This window comes from Ranitomeya variabilis, chromosome 1, assembly GCF_051348905.1.
Source record: "Ranitomeya variabilis isolate aRanVar5 chromosome 1, aRanVar5.hap1, whole genome shotgun sequence".
NCBI classification, from domain to species: Eukaryota; Metazoa; Chordata; class Amphibia; order Anura; family Dendrobatidae; genus Ranitomeya; species Ranitomeya variabilis.
In genome coordinates, this window is record NC_135232.1 from 799,844,550 (window position 1) to 799,860,735 (window position 16,186).

The window sequence follows — 16,186 nt, forward strand, 5'->3', positions numbered from 1 at the left end:
TTCGGTCCCCCAAATCATTACTGCTGGTCAGACAACCACGATTCCCATGCTGTCAAATGACAGCGTGAGCCCTCAGCTGTGATCGGAGGTCTAAAGTTTACCTCCGGTAACTGGCGTGGGCTGAAGGGACAGTTTCTCCTATCAGCCTACATCCGCAGCCGCTAATAACAGCAAGAGCAGGAGCGGCTGCTGGGAGTATTCATTAGCCAGCACCTGCGCTCAAAATAATAATTTACAAAAAAAACCTGCACGGGTTCCCCTGTAATTATAACTAGCCAGGCAAAACTGACTGCTGGGGTCTGCAATCCTCAGCTGTCCGCATTAGCAAGGTTGGTTATCAATAATAGAGAGGGTCCCCATGCTGGTTTTTAAAAATTATTTAAATCAATAGTTAAAAACAAAAAAGTGATGTCACCCCCCCCCCCCGCCCCCACCCCACATTTTTGACAATCAGTCTTGATAAAGCTGACAGCTGTGGGCTGGTATTCTCAGGCTGGTAAGTGGCTATTGATATTTGCCCCCCAGCCTAAAACCAGCAGCCCGCAGCTGCCCCCAAAAATACATCTATTACGGTAGATGCGGCAATTCTGGTGCTTTGCCTGGCTCTTTCCACTTGCCCCGAAGCGGTGGCAAGTGGGTTTCATATTTGTGACATCAAGCCCATGGCTCAGTAATGGAGAGTCATCTATAAGACAGACATCCATTACTAATCCTTTAGTTATATTGTAAATTAAATACACCGCAAGTATAAAGTCCTTTAATTGAAAGATTGACAGTCCTTTTAATGATACTAAACCATACGTCATCACCCATTCCATTGAAGCCCTCATTTCCTGTAACAAAACAAAAATAAAAACAACCATTTCCCTCACCTGTCTCTTGTTCTGTCCCACACCGTAATCCATGTCTGGTCATAAACGCTTTTCAACCTGGACGGTTTCAAGGTGTGACCGTCCAGGCTGAGAACCACCGATGAATGAGCTGCTGTGAGCATAGCATCAGTAACTAGCGGTGACGTCAGTGAGGCTGCGTTCCAAGCCTGGCCCTGAACTGTGGTGACCTCTGTGAGATCCCTGCTAGCACAGTATAAAAAAGTCTCGCGGAGCAGCGGTGAGTTCACCGGGAGAAATTTCTCAGTGAACGGCGGTAAACTCTGAGCTCACCGCTGCACGGTGAGGATTTTTATCACTGTACTAGTGGGGATCTCGCCGAAGTCACCTGAGATTGGCTGGCTAGTTATTAAAAATACAGAGGAACCCAAGCCGTGTTTTTTTTCCAATTATTTTAGAGTCCAGCCTCTAATGCTCTCTCTGTTATTAACGCCAGCAGGCGTAGGCTGATGGGAGCAGTAGTCCAGTCAGCCCATGCCAGTGATAGGAGATAAACTTTATACCTCCAATCACAGCTGCGGGTGGGAACCACAGCTGTCTGACCGGCGGTAATGAGTTTACCTTCAATCAGAAGCAGTGTTTGCCGCGTTGTCATTCACATGACACTGGTAAACGCTGGATGTTCGGGTACCCCATTCAAGTGCATAGGGTCCAGGTACTGTTCTGGTACCTGAACACGAACATCCAGTGGTCCGCCCATCTCTACTTCTGTGTTTTGTTTGTTTTTACCCCCTTCATGACCCAGCCTATTTTGACCTTTAATGACCTGGCCGTTTTTTGCAATTCTGACCAGTGTCCCTTTATGAGATAATAACTCAGGAACGCTTCAACGGATCGTAGCGGTTCTGAGATTGTTTTTTTGGGACATATTGGGCTTCACGTTAGTGGTAAATTTAGGTCGATAATTTTTGCGTTTATTTGTGAAAAAAATGGAAATTTGGCTAAAATTTTGAAAATTTTGCAATTTTCAAATTTTTTATTTTTATTCTGTTAAACGAGAGAGTTATGTGACACAAAATAGTTAATAAATAACATTACCCACATATCTACTTTACATCAGCACAATTTTGGAAACCAAATTTTTTTTTTTTGCTAGGAAGTTATAAGGGTTAAAATTTGACCAGCAATTTCTCATTTTTACAGCAAAATTTACAAAACCATTTTTTTTAGGGACCACCTCACATTTGAAGTCAGTTTGAGGGGTCTATATGGCTGAAAATACCCCAAAGTTACACCATTGTAAAAACCACCCCTCAAGATGCTCAAAACCACATTCAAGAAGTTTATTAACCCTTCAGGTGCTTCACAGCAGCAGAAGCAACATGGAAGGAAAAAATGAACATTTAACTTTTTAGTCACAAAAATCTTTTAGCAACAATTTTTTTATTTTCCCAAGGGCAAAAAGAGAAACTGGACCCCAAAAGTTATTGTACAATTTGTCCTGAGTACGCCGATACCCCATATGTGGGGGGGAACCACTGTTTGGGCGCACGACAGGGCTCGGAAGGGAAAGTGCGCCATTTGACTTTTTCAATGAAAAATTGGCTCCAATCTTTAGCGGACACCATGTCGCATTTGGAGAGCCCCTGTGTGCCTAAACATTGGAGCTCCCCCACATGTGACCCCATTTTGGAAACTAGACCCCCCAAGGAACTTGTCTAGATGCAAAGTGAGCACTTTGAATCCCCAGGTGCTTCACAAATTGATCCGTAAAAATGAAAAAGTACTTTTTTTTCACAAAAAATTTCTTTTAGCCTCAATTTGCTCATTTCCACATGGGCAACAGGATAAAATGGATCCTAAAATGTATTGGGCAATTTCTCCTGAGTACACTGATACCTCACAGGTGGGGGTAAACCACTGTTTGAGCACACGGCGGTGCTCGGAAGGGAAGGAGCGCCATTTGACTTTGAATGAAAAATTAGCTCCAATCGTTAGCGGACACCATGTTGCGTTTGGAGAGCCCTTGTGTGCCTAAACATTGGAGCTCCCCCACATGTGACCCCATTTTGGAAACTAGACCTCCCATGGAACTAATCTAGATGTGCGGTGACCACTTTGAACCCCCAAGTGCTTCACAGAAGTTTATAACGCAGAGCCGTGAAAATAAAAAATAATTTCTTTCCTCAAAAATGATGTTTTAGCAAGCAATTTTTTATTTTCACAAGGGTAACAGATGAAATTGGACCCCAATAGTTGTTGCCCAGTTTGTCCCGAGTATGCTGGTACCCCATATGTGGGGGTAAACCACTGTTTGGGCACACGTCGGAGCTCGGAAGGGAAGTAGTGACATTTTGAAATGCAGACTTTGATGGAATGGTCTGCGGGCGTCATGTTGCATTTGCAGAGCCCCTGATGTGCCTAAACAGTAGAAACCCCCCACAAGTGACCCTATTTTGGAAACTAGACCCCCAAAGGAACTGATCTAGATATGTGGTGAGCACTTTGAACCCCCCAAGTGCTTCACAGAAGTTTACAACGCAGAGCCGTGAAAATAAAAAATCATTTTTCTTTCCTCAAAAATTGTTTTAGCAAGCAATTTTTTATTTTCACAAGGGTAACAGATGAAATTGGACCCCAACAGTTGTTGCCCAGTTTGTCCCGAGTATGCTGGTACCCCATATGTGGGGGTAAACCACTGTTTGGGTGCACGTCGGGGCTCGGAAGGGAGGGAGCACCATTTGACTTTTTGAACGCAAGATTGGCTGGAATCAATGGTGGCGCCATGTTGCGTTTGGAGACCCCTGATGTGCCTAAACAGTGGAAACCCCTCAATTCTAAGTCCAACACTAACCCCAACACACCCCTAACCGTATTCCCAACTCTAGCCATAACCCTAACCACAACCCTAACCCCAACACACCCCTAACCACAACCCTAACCCCAACACACCCCAACCATAACCCTAACCACAAGCCTAATCTTAACCCTATTTCCAACTCTAGCCCTAATTCCAACCCTAACTCTAATTCCAACCCTAACCCTAAGGCTATGTGCCCACGTTGCGGATTCGTGTGAGATTTTTCCGCACCAAATCCGCACCGTGTGCACATAGCCTAATTCTAAGGCTATGTGCACACGCTGTGGAAAACGCTGCGGATCCGCAGCGTTTCCGCAGCTGCGGGTCCGCAGCAGTTTCCCATGAGTTTATAGTTCAATGTAAACCTATGGGAAACACAAAACGCTGTGCACATGCTGCGGAAAAAACTGCGCGGAAGCGCAGCGGTTTACATTCCGCAGCATGTCACTTCTTTCTGCGGATTCCGCAGCGGTTTTACAACTCCAATAGAAAACCGCAGTTGTAAAACCGCAGTGAAATCCGCAGAAAAACCACGTTGAATCCGCGATAAGTCCGCAGCGGGTTTGCACTGCGGGTTCATCAAATTCTAACCCTAGTTCTAACCCTAGTGGAAAAAAAAAATATTTTCTTTATTTTATTGTTGTCCCTACCTATGGGGGTGATAAAGGGGGGGGGGGGGTTCATTTACTATTTTTTTTTATTTTGATCACTGTGATAGGTTTTATCACAGTGATCAAAATGTACATGGAACGAATCTGCCGGCCAGCAGATTCGGTGGGCGCACTATGCATGCGCCTGCCATTTTGGAAGATGGCGGTGCCCATGGAGGAGACGGACGGACAGCGGGAGGCTCGGTAAGTATGAGGGGGTGGGGGGGAGCACGGGGGGTGGATCGGAGCACAGGGGGGGTGGATCGGAGCACGGAGGGAGCGGACAGGAGGACGGGGGAGCGGACAGGAGGAAGGAGGGGAGCGGACCACAGAACGGAGGACTGGGGAGGAGATCGGTTGGGGGGGGGGGGCAGATCAGGGTTTCCAGCCATGGCCGATGATATTGCAGCATCGGCCATGGCTGGATTGTAATATTTCACCACTTTTCATAGGTGAAATATTACAAATTGCTCTGATTGGCTGTTGCACTTTCAACAGCCAATCAGAGCGATCGTAGCCACGTGGGGGCAAAGCCACCCTCCCCTGGGCTAAAGTACCACTCCCCCTGTCCCTGCAGATCGGGTGAAATTGGAGTTAACCCTTTCACCCGATCTGCAGGGACGCGATCATTCTGTGACACGGCATATGCGTCACAGGTCGGATTGGCAGCGACTTTCATGACGCATACGCTGTGTCACAGGTCGGGAAGGGGTTAAAGGGAGATAGAGATTTGCCATCCATGTCTTCTAAGGCCTCATTCAGATGGCCATGATTTTTCATGTACACAAAATTTCAGTGTTTTGGATATGATTTTTTAGTGTCTCATGGGATTGTTTTGCGGATGAAAAAATAAATTACAAAGCTTTCTCCTTTCCATTCCAATGTTAATCAATGACAACACTCAGACTGCACACTGATGACGTGTGTGCTGTCTGATTTTTCATGGACGTGTATGGACAATTTTGATTTGTGACGTGTTACGGCTACTTGTTCTATCAGTAAAAACTATGGTTGGAAGAAAAAAAACTGCCAGCCTAATATCAGTCCTTTTTTTTTTTTTTTACTTTCTCGTAGAATCATAGAATGGTAGAGTTGGAAGGGACCTCCTGGGTCATCTGGTCCAACCCCCTGCTGAAAGCAGGATTTACTAAATCATCCCAGACATGTCTGTCCAGACTCTGTTTGAAGGCTTCCATTGAAGGAGAACTCACCAATAGTGATGAGCGAGTATACTCGTTGCTCAGGTTTTCCCAAGCATGCTTGGGTGGTCTTCGAGTATTTGACTGCTCAGAGATTGTTTTCCTTGCCGCAGATGGATGATTTGCAGCTACATGTGGGGTTTCCCTATCAACCAGGCAACCCTCACATGTACTCAGCCTGGCTAGTAGCGGGAAATCATTCAGCTGTGGCGATGAAAACTAAATCTCCGAACACTAACAAATACTCGGTCACCCGAGCAACGAGTACACTCGCTCTTCACTACTCACCCACCTCTCGTGGCAGACTGTTCCACTCATTGATCACCCTAACTGTCAAAAAGTTTTTTCTAATATCTCATCTGTGTTTCCTCCCATTGCTTCTAGTCTTTCCTTGTGCAAATGAGAATAAAGATGATCCTTCTACAATGTGACAGCCCTTGAGATATTTGTAGACAGCTATTAAGTCTCCTCTCAGTCTTCTTTTTTGCAAGCTAAACATTCCCAAATCCTGTAACCGTTCCTCATAGGACATGGTTTGCAGACCAGTCACCATTCTGGTCGCTCTTCTCTGAACTTGCTCCAGTTTGTTGATGATTTTATTTATTTTTTTTTAAATGTAGTGCCCAAAACTGAATACAGTTTTCCAGATGAGGTCTGACCAAAGAGGAGTAGAGGGCAATAATAACTTCACGTGATCTAGACTGTATGCTTCTGTTAATACATCCCTGAATTATATTTGCCTTTTTGCTGCTGCATCACACTGTTAACTCATGTTCAATCTGTGATCTACTAGTATACCTAAGTCTTTTACACATGTGCTGTTGCTTAGCCCTATTCCTCCCATTCTGTGTATGCTTTTTTTCATTTTTATTGCCCAGATGTAGTACTTTGCATTTTCCCTGTTAAAAACCATTCTGTTAGTTGCTGCCCACTGCTCCAGTTTACTTATATCTTTTTGAATCCTCTCTCTCTTCTCTAGTGTTAGGCTAGGTTCACATTGCGTTAGGGCAATCCATTTAGCGCTAGCGGATTGCGCTAACGCAATGTCTTTTTAGGGGTCGCGTTAACATCCCCTTCGCGCAGATCCCTGATCTGCCAGAGCGGGGAACGGACCTTGGGTGCGCCGCGGACGCTGCAAGCAGCGTCCGAGGCGCGCCACAAAAGAACGGCACATCGCTAGCGCGTGCCGAAAATGTCACACGCTAGCGATGCGCTTCAGCAAAAAATCACATTGCTGTCAATGGGTGCGCTAACGGACCCGTTGCACGGCGTTAATTGCGACATTTTCTCCGTGCAACGCTGTCCGTTAGCGTTAACCCATTCACGCAATGTGAACCTAGCCTTAGCTATCCCTCCTAGCTTTCATCAGCAAATTTAATCAGTTTACCCTCAATTCCTTCATCTAAATCATTGATAAAGATATTGAACAATACAGGACCTGGTGAAAGTATTCATTTTAACCTGGCTAAAAGACCTGGTGAACATTCTTGGGGTCTGTTAACACTATGCTTCATGTGTTTTGTTTTTTTACACGACTGATTCATGTGTGGTGGATGCAGTGGAAAGTATTATTGATTATTTTCTTAAGTCTGGGCAAGATGCAGTGTCAGTTTTTTGTTGAAGTTCACTTATGTGATTTTTTTTTTTCCCATTAATACTGAATGAGCACAATCGCTCTGTATTAGAATTTGCGGCACGCGAGGTAAAGCATGGTTATGAGTGCACAAGCTCTTAACTGCCAAAGATAAGCATGATCATTTACCTCCATGATTTGATTATGGCCTGGTTTTATAACGTCTTTGTATCTAGCATCTGGTGATGTATACTTATTGCATAATGTGAATGCTTGATTTCATCACGGAAGCACTTATATTAATTTCTCCAAGCTCTCTAAAAATAGGTCAAGTGGAAATCCTGCAACCATAACATCTGTGCTTCTTTATTAAGTGGTTATGAAGAGATCCTCTAGATGGCACCCATGTGTTGGAATAGCACATTCACAGGCCTAACAGCGGAGTCAGGTCCGCCTATGGATAAGGCCAAGTTTACATTTTAAATGAATTTACACTACTACTGGAAAAAAGTTTGGAAGAGCTTAATCCCTTCACCACGAGCATGTTTTCACCTTCATGACCAGGCCATATTTTACAATTCTGACCACTGTCACTTTATGTAGTAACAACGCTGGGATGCTTCCTCGGATCCCACTGAGTCTGAGACTGTTTTTTCGTGACATATTGTACTTGATGATTGTGGTAAAATTTGTTTGATATGACAATGCGTTTATTTGTGAAAAAATGGAAATTTGGTAAAATTTGAAAGTTTTGCAGTTTCAAACTTAACTCTCTGATTTAAGAGTATAAATAATTGTCACACAGGTAATACATTTCCCACATGTGTACTTTACATCAGCACAATTTTTGAAATGTAATTTTGTTTTATTGTTGGGAAGTTATAAGGCTACGTTCACATTTGCGTTGCGTCGGGCGCAGGTTCGGCGACGCATAGCGGCACATGTGTCATGCGCCCCTATATTTAACATGGGGGCGCATGGACATGCATTGTCTTGCGTTTTGTGACGCATGCGTCATTTTTGGCGCAAGTGTCAGGGCGCACAGGACGCTGCATGTTGCATTTTTTTTGCGCCAAAAATCATGTCAAAATTGGACGCATGCATCACAAAAAGCTGCGTTTTGCATGCGTTGTGCGTTGCGTCACCGACGCTGCACCGCACAACGCAAATGTGAGCGTAGCCTAAGAGTTAAAAGTTGACCAGCGATTTCTCATTTAACCAATTTTTAAACAAAATGTACAAAACCATTTTTTAGGAGCCACATTACATTTGAAGTGACTTTGAGGGGTCTATATGACAGAATATACCCCAAAGTGACACCATTCTAAAAACTGCACTCCTAAAGGTGCTGAAAACCACATTCAAGAAGTTTATTAACCATTCAAGTGCTTCACAGAAATTAATGCAATGTACAAGGAAAGAAAATAACTTTTTGTCACAAAAACTTTTCTTTAGACCCCATTTTTTTTGTTTTCACAAGGGTAACAGGAGAAAATGAATCCCAAATTTTGTTGTGAAATTTCTGAGCACGCCGATACCCCATATGTGGGAGAAAACTATGGTTTGGCGGCAAGTTGGACTTGAAAGTGAAGGAGCGCCATTTGACTTTTTGAGTGTAAAATTTGCTGGGATAATTAGCGGGCACCATTTTGCATTTGGAGAGCCCTTGAGGTGCTTAAACAGTGGTAACCCCCCCACAAGTGACACCATTTTGGAAATTAGACCCCTCAGTGAACTTATCTAGATGCTTGGTGAGCACCTTTAACCTCCAGGTGCTTCACAGAAGTTTATAACATTGAGCTGTGAAAATAAAATCACAAAGGGTAACGGGAGAAAATGGACCCCAAATTTTGTTGTGCAATTTATTCTGAGTATGCAGATACCCTATATGTTGGGGAAAAACTACTGTTTAGGTGCATGGCAGGGCTCAGAAAGGAAGGAGTGACATTTTGGAATGCAGACTTTGATGGAATAGTCTGCAGGTGTCATGTTGTGTTGAAGTACACTTGATATGCCTAAACAGTGGAGAACTACCACAAGTGACTTCCATTTTGAAAACTAGACCCCTCAAGGAATTTATTTAGATATGTAGTGAGCACCTTGAACCCACAGGTGCTTAACAGAATTTTACAACATTGATCTGTGAAAATTAATAAAATATATATTATTCCCACAAAAATGTTGTTTTAACCCCAAACTTTTCATATTCTTAAAGGGAATTTGTCACCCCATTTTTGTGGTGAGGTAAAAATATCCATCAATTCAGCGTCCGTTCAGCATTACAGCAGTACGTTTGATACCCCCTAACTCCCCACCTTTGATGAATAAATACCTTTTTTTTTTAATCTCACCTGCATTGCATGTAAATCTGTCCGATCTGATGGGCGTGGCTTATTCTCTCCCCACCTCCTGTCTTGCTCTGCGCATTTATTTCTCCTCATTCTTGAGATCCCATACAGTTGCCGCACATGCACATTGAAATGGCCTCTCGCGTGCGCAGTATGCTTTGCCCAACTGTGGGCAAAGCATAAAAATCAGTATTGCACATGGGCCGGCATTTTTCATTACGTTCTATGCCCTGGAAGTGTTGCCATGCAAGGGGACATAGAACGTAATGAAAAATGCGGGTGCATGCGCAATAATGATTTTATGCTTTGACCACAGTTGGGCAAAGCATACTGCGCACGCGCGAGAGGCCATTTCAATGCGTACACACGGCAACTCTTCGGGATCTGTGCTATTCACATATCTCATTATGCACAGCAAGCCGAGGAGTGGGGGGAGAGAAGGAGAATAAGCCACCCCATCGGACCGGACCGAGGAGATTTACATACAGCGCAGGAGAGATAAAAAAAGGTATTTATTAATCAAAGGTGGGGAGTCGGGGTATCAAAAGTACTGCTGTAACGCAGAACAGACGCTGAATTGATAGATATTTTTACCTCATATCACAAAATAGGGTGATAGATTCCCTTTAAGGGTAACAGAAGAAAATGGTCCCCAAAATTTGTTTTGCAATTTCTCCTGAGTACACTGGTTGTCGAAAACTACTTTTGAGGCACTATGCAAAGCTCAGAAGGGACGAAGCACCATATTGGAGTTCAGATTTTCCTGGACTAGTTTGAGGGTGCATTGTCACATTGGCAGAGCGCCGGAGGTGCCCGAACAGCAGAACCCCCCATAAGAGACCCCATTTTACAAACTATACCTCTCATTGAATTAATCTAGTGGTGCAGTCATTATACCGACACCACAGGTGGGTCACAGAATTTTATACCATTGGGCAGTGTATTTTCTGGACTATAAGAGACACTTTTTCCCCAAAAAAATTGGTGGGAAAAAGGGGTGTGTCTTATAGTTGGAATGTAGGTACCAAGACTGTGGTGGCAGCAGGACTTAGGCGATTCTACCTGCCCTAGGCTGGGAAGAGGGGGTGTTCGGTGGTCCAACGCTGCAGGGTGATGACCTAATTCGCATACCAGACTTGTGCGGCAGTATTCGGTGGTGCGGCGGCTCTTCCGACATTTTGTGAAAGCCCGGAGACCTTGCACTTCTATTGCTGCAATGTGGTCGCCTCCAGGAAAATGGCCGCCGGAGGCGGCGCATGTGCAGATTGAGATCTCTGCAACAAGATATCATCTTAAGAGGCGAGATCTCGCTGTCGAGATCTCAATCTGCGCATGCGCCACCTCCAGCGGCCATTTTCCCGGAGGCAATCGCCTTGCAGCGTTAGATGTGTGGGGGCTCCGGTCTTTCACAAGATGTTGGCGGATACCCCACACACCGAGCACCGCCGAACCTGCCGCACCAGTCTGGGATCGGAGTCAGATCATCGCCAGACTCCCGAACACCTCCTGTGACTCTGTTCCATCAGCACTGCTGAATTCCCCCCATTAAGCTGAATGCAGACTGTAAAACGGACCGCCATTTGACGCATTATTTTTTTTTCCCCTATTTTCCTTCTGAAAATTTGGGGTGCATCTTATAATCCGGTGTGTCTTATAATCCGAAAAATAATGTACATTTTTACCACCAAAATTTATTTTTAGCCCCAGATTTTACATTTTCACACTGGGGAATGGATAAAAATAGCACCAAAATTTGTCCCACAATTTCTGCTGAATATAGAAATACCCCATATGTGGATGTACACTACTTTTTATCCCTATGGCGAGACTCTGGAGGGACGGAGTGCTATTCTGTCATACAGCGACTAGGTTGGGTCTCTATCTGGTGGGTTGCCTGTAGCAGAAGGTGTGTCAGAGGACCATTATACGGTTTCTCCTCTGAAGAAATTGATGCCACTTTAGTGGTGTGTGACAATATTTTTTTTTAAATCTGGAGACTCCAGGTTGGGTCATCTGGTGGGTTGCCTGTAGTGGAATGGGTCTTAGAGCTCCAGGCCCACACCTGTCACTCATCCACCTCTTCCTGATCAATTTGTAAACTAGAAATGCTGGGCTAGGCCCTGTCCCATCCATCCATTGTGTGCCATTATAAAATTTCTACTGTGAGTCAATTGATACCACTTTTCATGGTGTCGACCTTAATTTTTGAAAATGCTTGGACTCGAAGTTGGGTCTCCTACATGTGTATTGCCTGAATTTGGCAGGGCTCACAGCACAGCAGGCCTACACCGGTCCCTCACCCACCTCTTAATTTCAACTTAATTTCGAAGCTGTAAATGCTAGCACAGACCCACCCTGTCTCATGCGTGGCCCATGCCTGACTGCTAACAATAAAAAACATGGAGCAATACAGTCCAAGATCAAATATAACAAAGTTTATTTGAGTATGTCCAAAAGAAACTAAGCAACAACATCAAAATACATAATACTGACAAAGATAGTGGGACACAGGTTTTAAAAACATACTGTCAACAGAAAAGTAATTTGTGGGTGGGAATATTATTGGATAGCAACAGATTATATAAAGTCCCAGTGCTTAGATAGTTAATAACCCAATGCTATTATTATTTATTTATATAGCACCATTAATTCCATGGTGCTGTACATAAGAAAGGGGTTACATACAGAATTATGGATATTGTTTACAGTAAAAAAATTTACAATGACGGACTGGTACAGGGGGGAGAGGACCCTGACCTTGTGGACTTGCATTCTATGGGATAATGGGGAAGAGACAGAAAGTCGGGGGTGCAGCAGCTCTGGTGGTGGTGAGGCGGCAGCTCTGATGGTGGTGAGGCAGCAGCTCTGGTGGTGGTGAGGCGGCAGAATGGTTATTGCGAGCTGTAGGCTTTCCTGAAGAGATGGGGTTTCAGGTTCCGTCTGGAGGATCCGAGGGTGGTGGATAGTCAGATGTGTTGAGGCGTGGAATTCCAGAGGATGGGGGATATTCGGGAGAAATCTTGGAGGCGGTTGTGTGAGGAACGAATAGGTGTGGAGGAGAGTAAGGAGGTCTTGGGAGGATCGAAGATTACGTGAGAGATTATATTGGTAGATTAGTTCAGAGATATAGGGAGGGGACAGGTTGTGGATGGTTTTGTAGATCAGCGTTAGTAGTTTGAACTGGATGCGTTGGGGAATTGGGAGCCAGTGGAGGGATTTGCAGAGGGGAGAAACAGAGTTGAGGACAGACTGGAGTGGTGCAAGAGAGTTAGTGGGGAGGCCACAGAGGAGGAAGTTTCAGTAATCGAGGCGGGAGATGATTTGGGCATGCTCAAGAGTTTTAGTAGATTGAGGGCTGAGGAAGGGATGGATTCTGGCAATATTTTTGAGTTCGAGGTGACAGGAGGTGGCAAGAGTTTGGACGTGCATTTTGAAAGATAGGGCAGAGTCGAGAGTTATTCTGAGGCAGCAGATTTCAGGTGTGCGAGAGAGCATGATACCATTTACCATAATAGATAGATCAGTTAGGGGAGATACGCGAGATGGAGGAAAGATGATGAGTTTTGTTTTGTCTACATTGAGCTTTAGGAAGCGAGAGTTGAAGATGGAGGATATGGCTGATAGACACTCCGGGATTCTAGACAACAGAGAAGTGACATCTAGGCCAGAGAGGTAGATCTGAGAGTCATCAGCATACAGGTGGTACTGGAAGCCATGGGACTTTATGAGTTGTTCTAGGCCAAGGGTATAGATGGAAAAAAGTAGGGGCCCCAGGACAGAGCCTTGAGGGACACCAACAGAGAAAGGGCGGGATGAGGAGATAGTGTGGGCAGGGGTGGATTAAGGGTAGCCAGGGCCCCGGGCTGTTCAGACACTGTGGGCCCCCCCGGTCATGTGACGGGGTCATGTGACGGGGTCATGCGACGGGGTCATGTGTGTCATGTTACAAAGATTTTGTAAGCCGCCACCATAACACTGTAGACACTTTTGGCCGGGCCCTACTCTACTGTAACCTATTAAATATTTGTTAAAATATGCAATACAATTTAGGTATATTATGATTTATTTTTCAATTTTTAAAATGACCAATATCACATACAAGGAACAAATACCACCGCACCATGACCAGACCACATATTACAACCAGTGATCGAATAATATCACATACAAGGAACAAATACTGCAACACCATTTCCAGACCACATATTACCACCACATAGTGACTGAATATTACAATACTGATCAGTAATAAAAAAAAACAAAACACGATACTATCACCATAAGTGCCAGTATTCACAGGAGATCTGTACTTAGTATGCAGTGTCTGTGTGGAGGTTATACAGCGATCACTGGTGACATTATACACAGGACCTCTGTATATAGTATACAGTGTATAGTGTCAGTGTATAGGTAACACTGACTCACCAGTGACGTCTCTAGGTGAAGTCCTTCATCTTTCATCCAGCACAGACCGCCATCACTTCATCCAGCCATGTTGTGAACTATACTTCTTGGCTCCCTCTTGTGGTCACTAGTGGTTTGGCACTTGGATTGTCCTTTCCCAGGTTGGTACTCACCTGCTTCGTTAGGCCTGGGGTTTTGCTATTTAAACTTCCTGGATTCTCAGTCCAGTGCCTGGCATCGTTGTAATCAGTTCATTTCTGTTTGCTCCTGTCTTCAGGTCCTGGTTCTTTGCAAGATAAGCTAAGTCCTGCTTTCTTATTTTTGATCATTTGTATTGTTTATATTTTTGTCCAGCTTGTACAAAATGTGATTCCTGATATCGCTGGAAGCTCTAGGGGGCTGATATTCTCCCCCCACACCGTTAGTCGGTTTGGGGGTTCTTGGATATTCAGCGTGGATATTTTGCAGGGTTTTTTGCTGACCATATAAGTCATCTTACTATATTCTGCTATTAGTCAGTGGGCCTCTCTTTGCTAAAATCTAGTTCATTCTTACGTTTGTCTTTTCTTCTTACCTCACCGTTATTATTTGTTTTGGGCTTGTATTACTTTGGGGTCTTTTCTCTGGAGGCAAGATAGGTCTTATTTTCCCTGATAGGGTTAGTTAGTTCTCCGGCTGGCGCGAGACGTCTAGGATCAACGTAGGCACGTTCCCCGGCTACTGTTAGTGTTTGTGCTAGGATCAGGTATATGGTCAGCCTAGTTACCACTTCCCTATGAGCTGGTATTTATGTTTGCAGACTTTGCTGTAATCTCTGAGATCCCCTGCCATTGGGATCATAACAGTATGCCAGGCCAATAAATAGTTAATGCATTGCTGAAGTGGGATTAAAAGAAAAGAAGTTCTGAGTTTTTTTTTTTTTCCTCCCCTTTATCTCTGAGTGGCTTGAAGCTTTGCTGCAGACATGAATGTTCAGACCTTGATTACTAGTGTGGATCAGCTTGCTGCACGAGTGCAGGGCATTCAGGATTTTGTTGTTAGCAGTCCTATGTCAGAGCCTAAGATACCTATTCCTGAGCTGTTCTCTGGAGATCGATTTAAATTTAGGAATAATTGTAAATTGTTTCTATCTTTGAAACCTCGTTCGTCTGGAGATTCAGCTCAGCAAGTTAAAATTGTTATCTCCTTCTTGCGTGGCGACCCTCAGGATTGGGCTTTCTCGTTAGCGCCAGGAGATCCGGCATTGGCGGATGTTGATGCGTTTTTTCTGGCGCTCGGATTGCTTTATGAGGAGCCTAATCTTGAAATTCAGGCAGAAAAAGCTCTACTGGCCATCTCTCAGGGCCAGGATGAAGCTGAGGTGTACTGCCAAAAATTTTGGAAATGGTCCGTGCTTACTCGATGGAATGAATGTGCTCTGGCCGCAAATTTCAGAAATGGCCTTTCTGAAGCCAATAAGAATGTGATGGTGGGTTTTACAATTCCTACAAGTCTGAATGATTCTATGGCGCTGGCTATTCAGATTGATCGGCGTTTGCGGGAGCGCAAATCCGCTAAACCTCTGGCGGTGTTGTCTGAACAGACACCTGTCTCAACGCAATGTGATAGAATCCTGACTAGAACCGAACGACAAAATCATAGACGTCAGAATGGGCTGTGTTTTTACTGTGGTGATTCTACACATGTTATATCAGCATGCTCTAAACGCCTAACCAAGGTTGTCAGTCCTGTCACCATTGGTAATTTGCAGCCTAAATTTATTTTGTCTGTGACTTTAATTTGTTCATTGTCTTCCTACCCTGTTATGGCATTTGTGGATTCAGGTGCTGCCCTGAGTCTTATGGACTTGTCGTTTGCCAAGCGCTGCGGTTTTGTCTTGGAGCCTTTAAAAGTTCCGATTCCTCTCAGAGGAATTGATGCTACGCCACTGGCGGAAAATAAACCGCAGTATTGGACACAAGTGACCATGTGCATGACTCCTGAACATCTGGAGGTGATTCGTTTTCTTGTTCTGCATAAAATGAATGATTTGGTCGTTTTAGGTCTGCCATGGTTACAGACCCATAATCCTGTTTTGGATTGGAAGGCTATGTCTGTGTCAAGTTGGGGTTGTCAGGGAATTCATTGCGATTCTCCGCCGGTGTCTATTGCTACTTCTACTCCTTCAGAAGTTCCTGAATATTTGTGTGACTATCAGGATGTATTCAGTGAGTCCAGGTCCAGTGCTCTTCCTCCTCATAGGGACTGTGACTGCGCTATAGATTTGATTCCTGGCAGTAAATTTCCTAAGGGACGATTATTTAATTTGTCTGTACCCGAGCA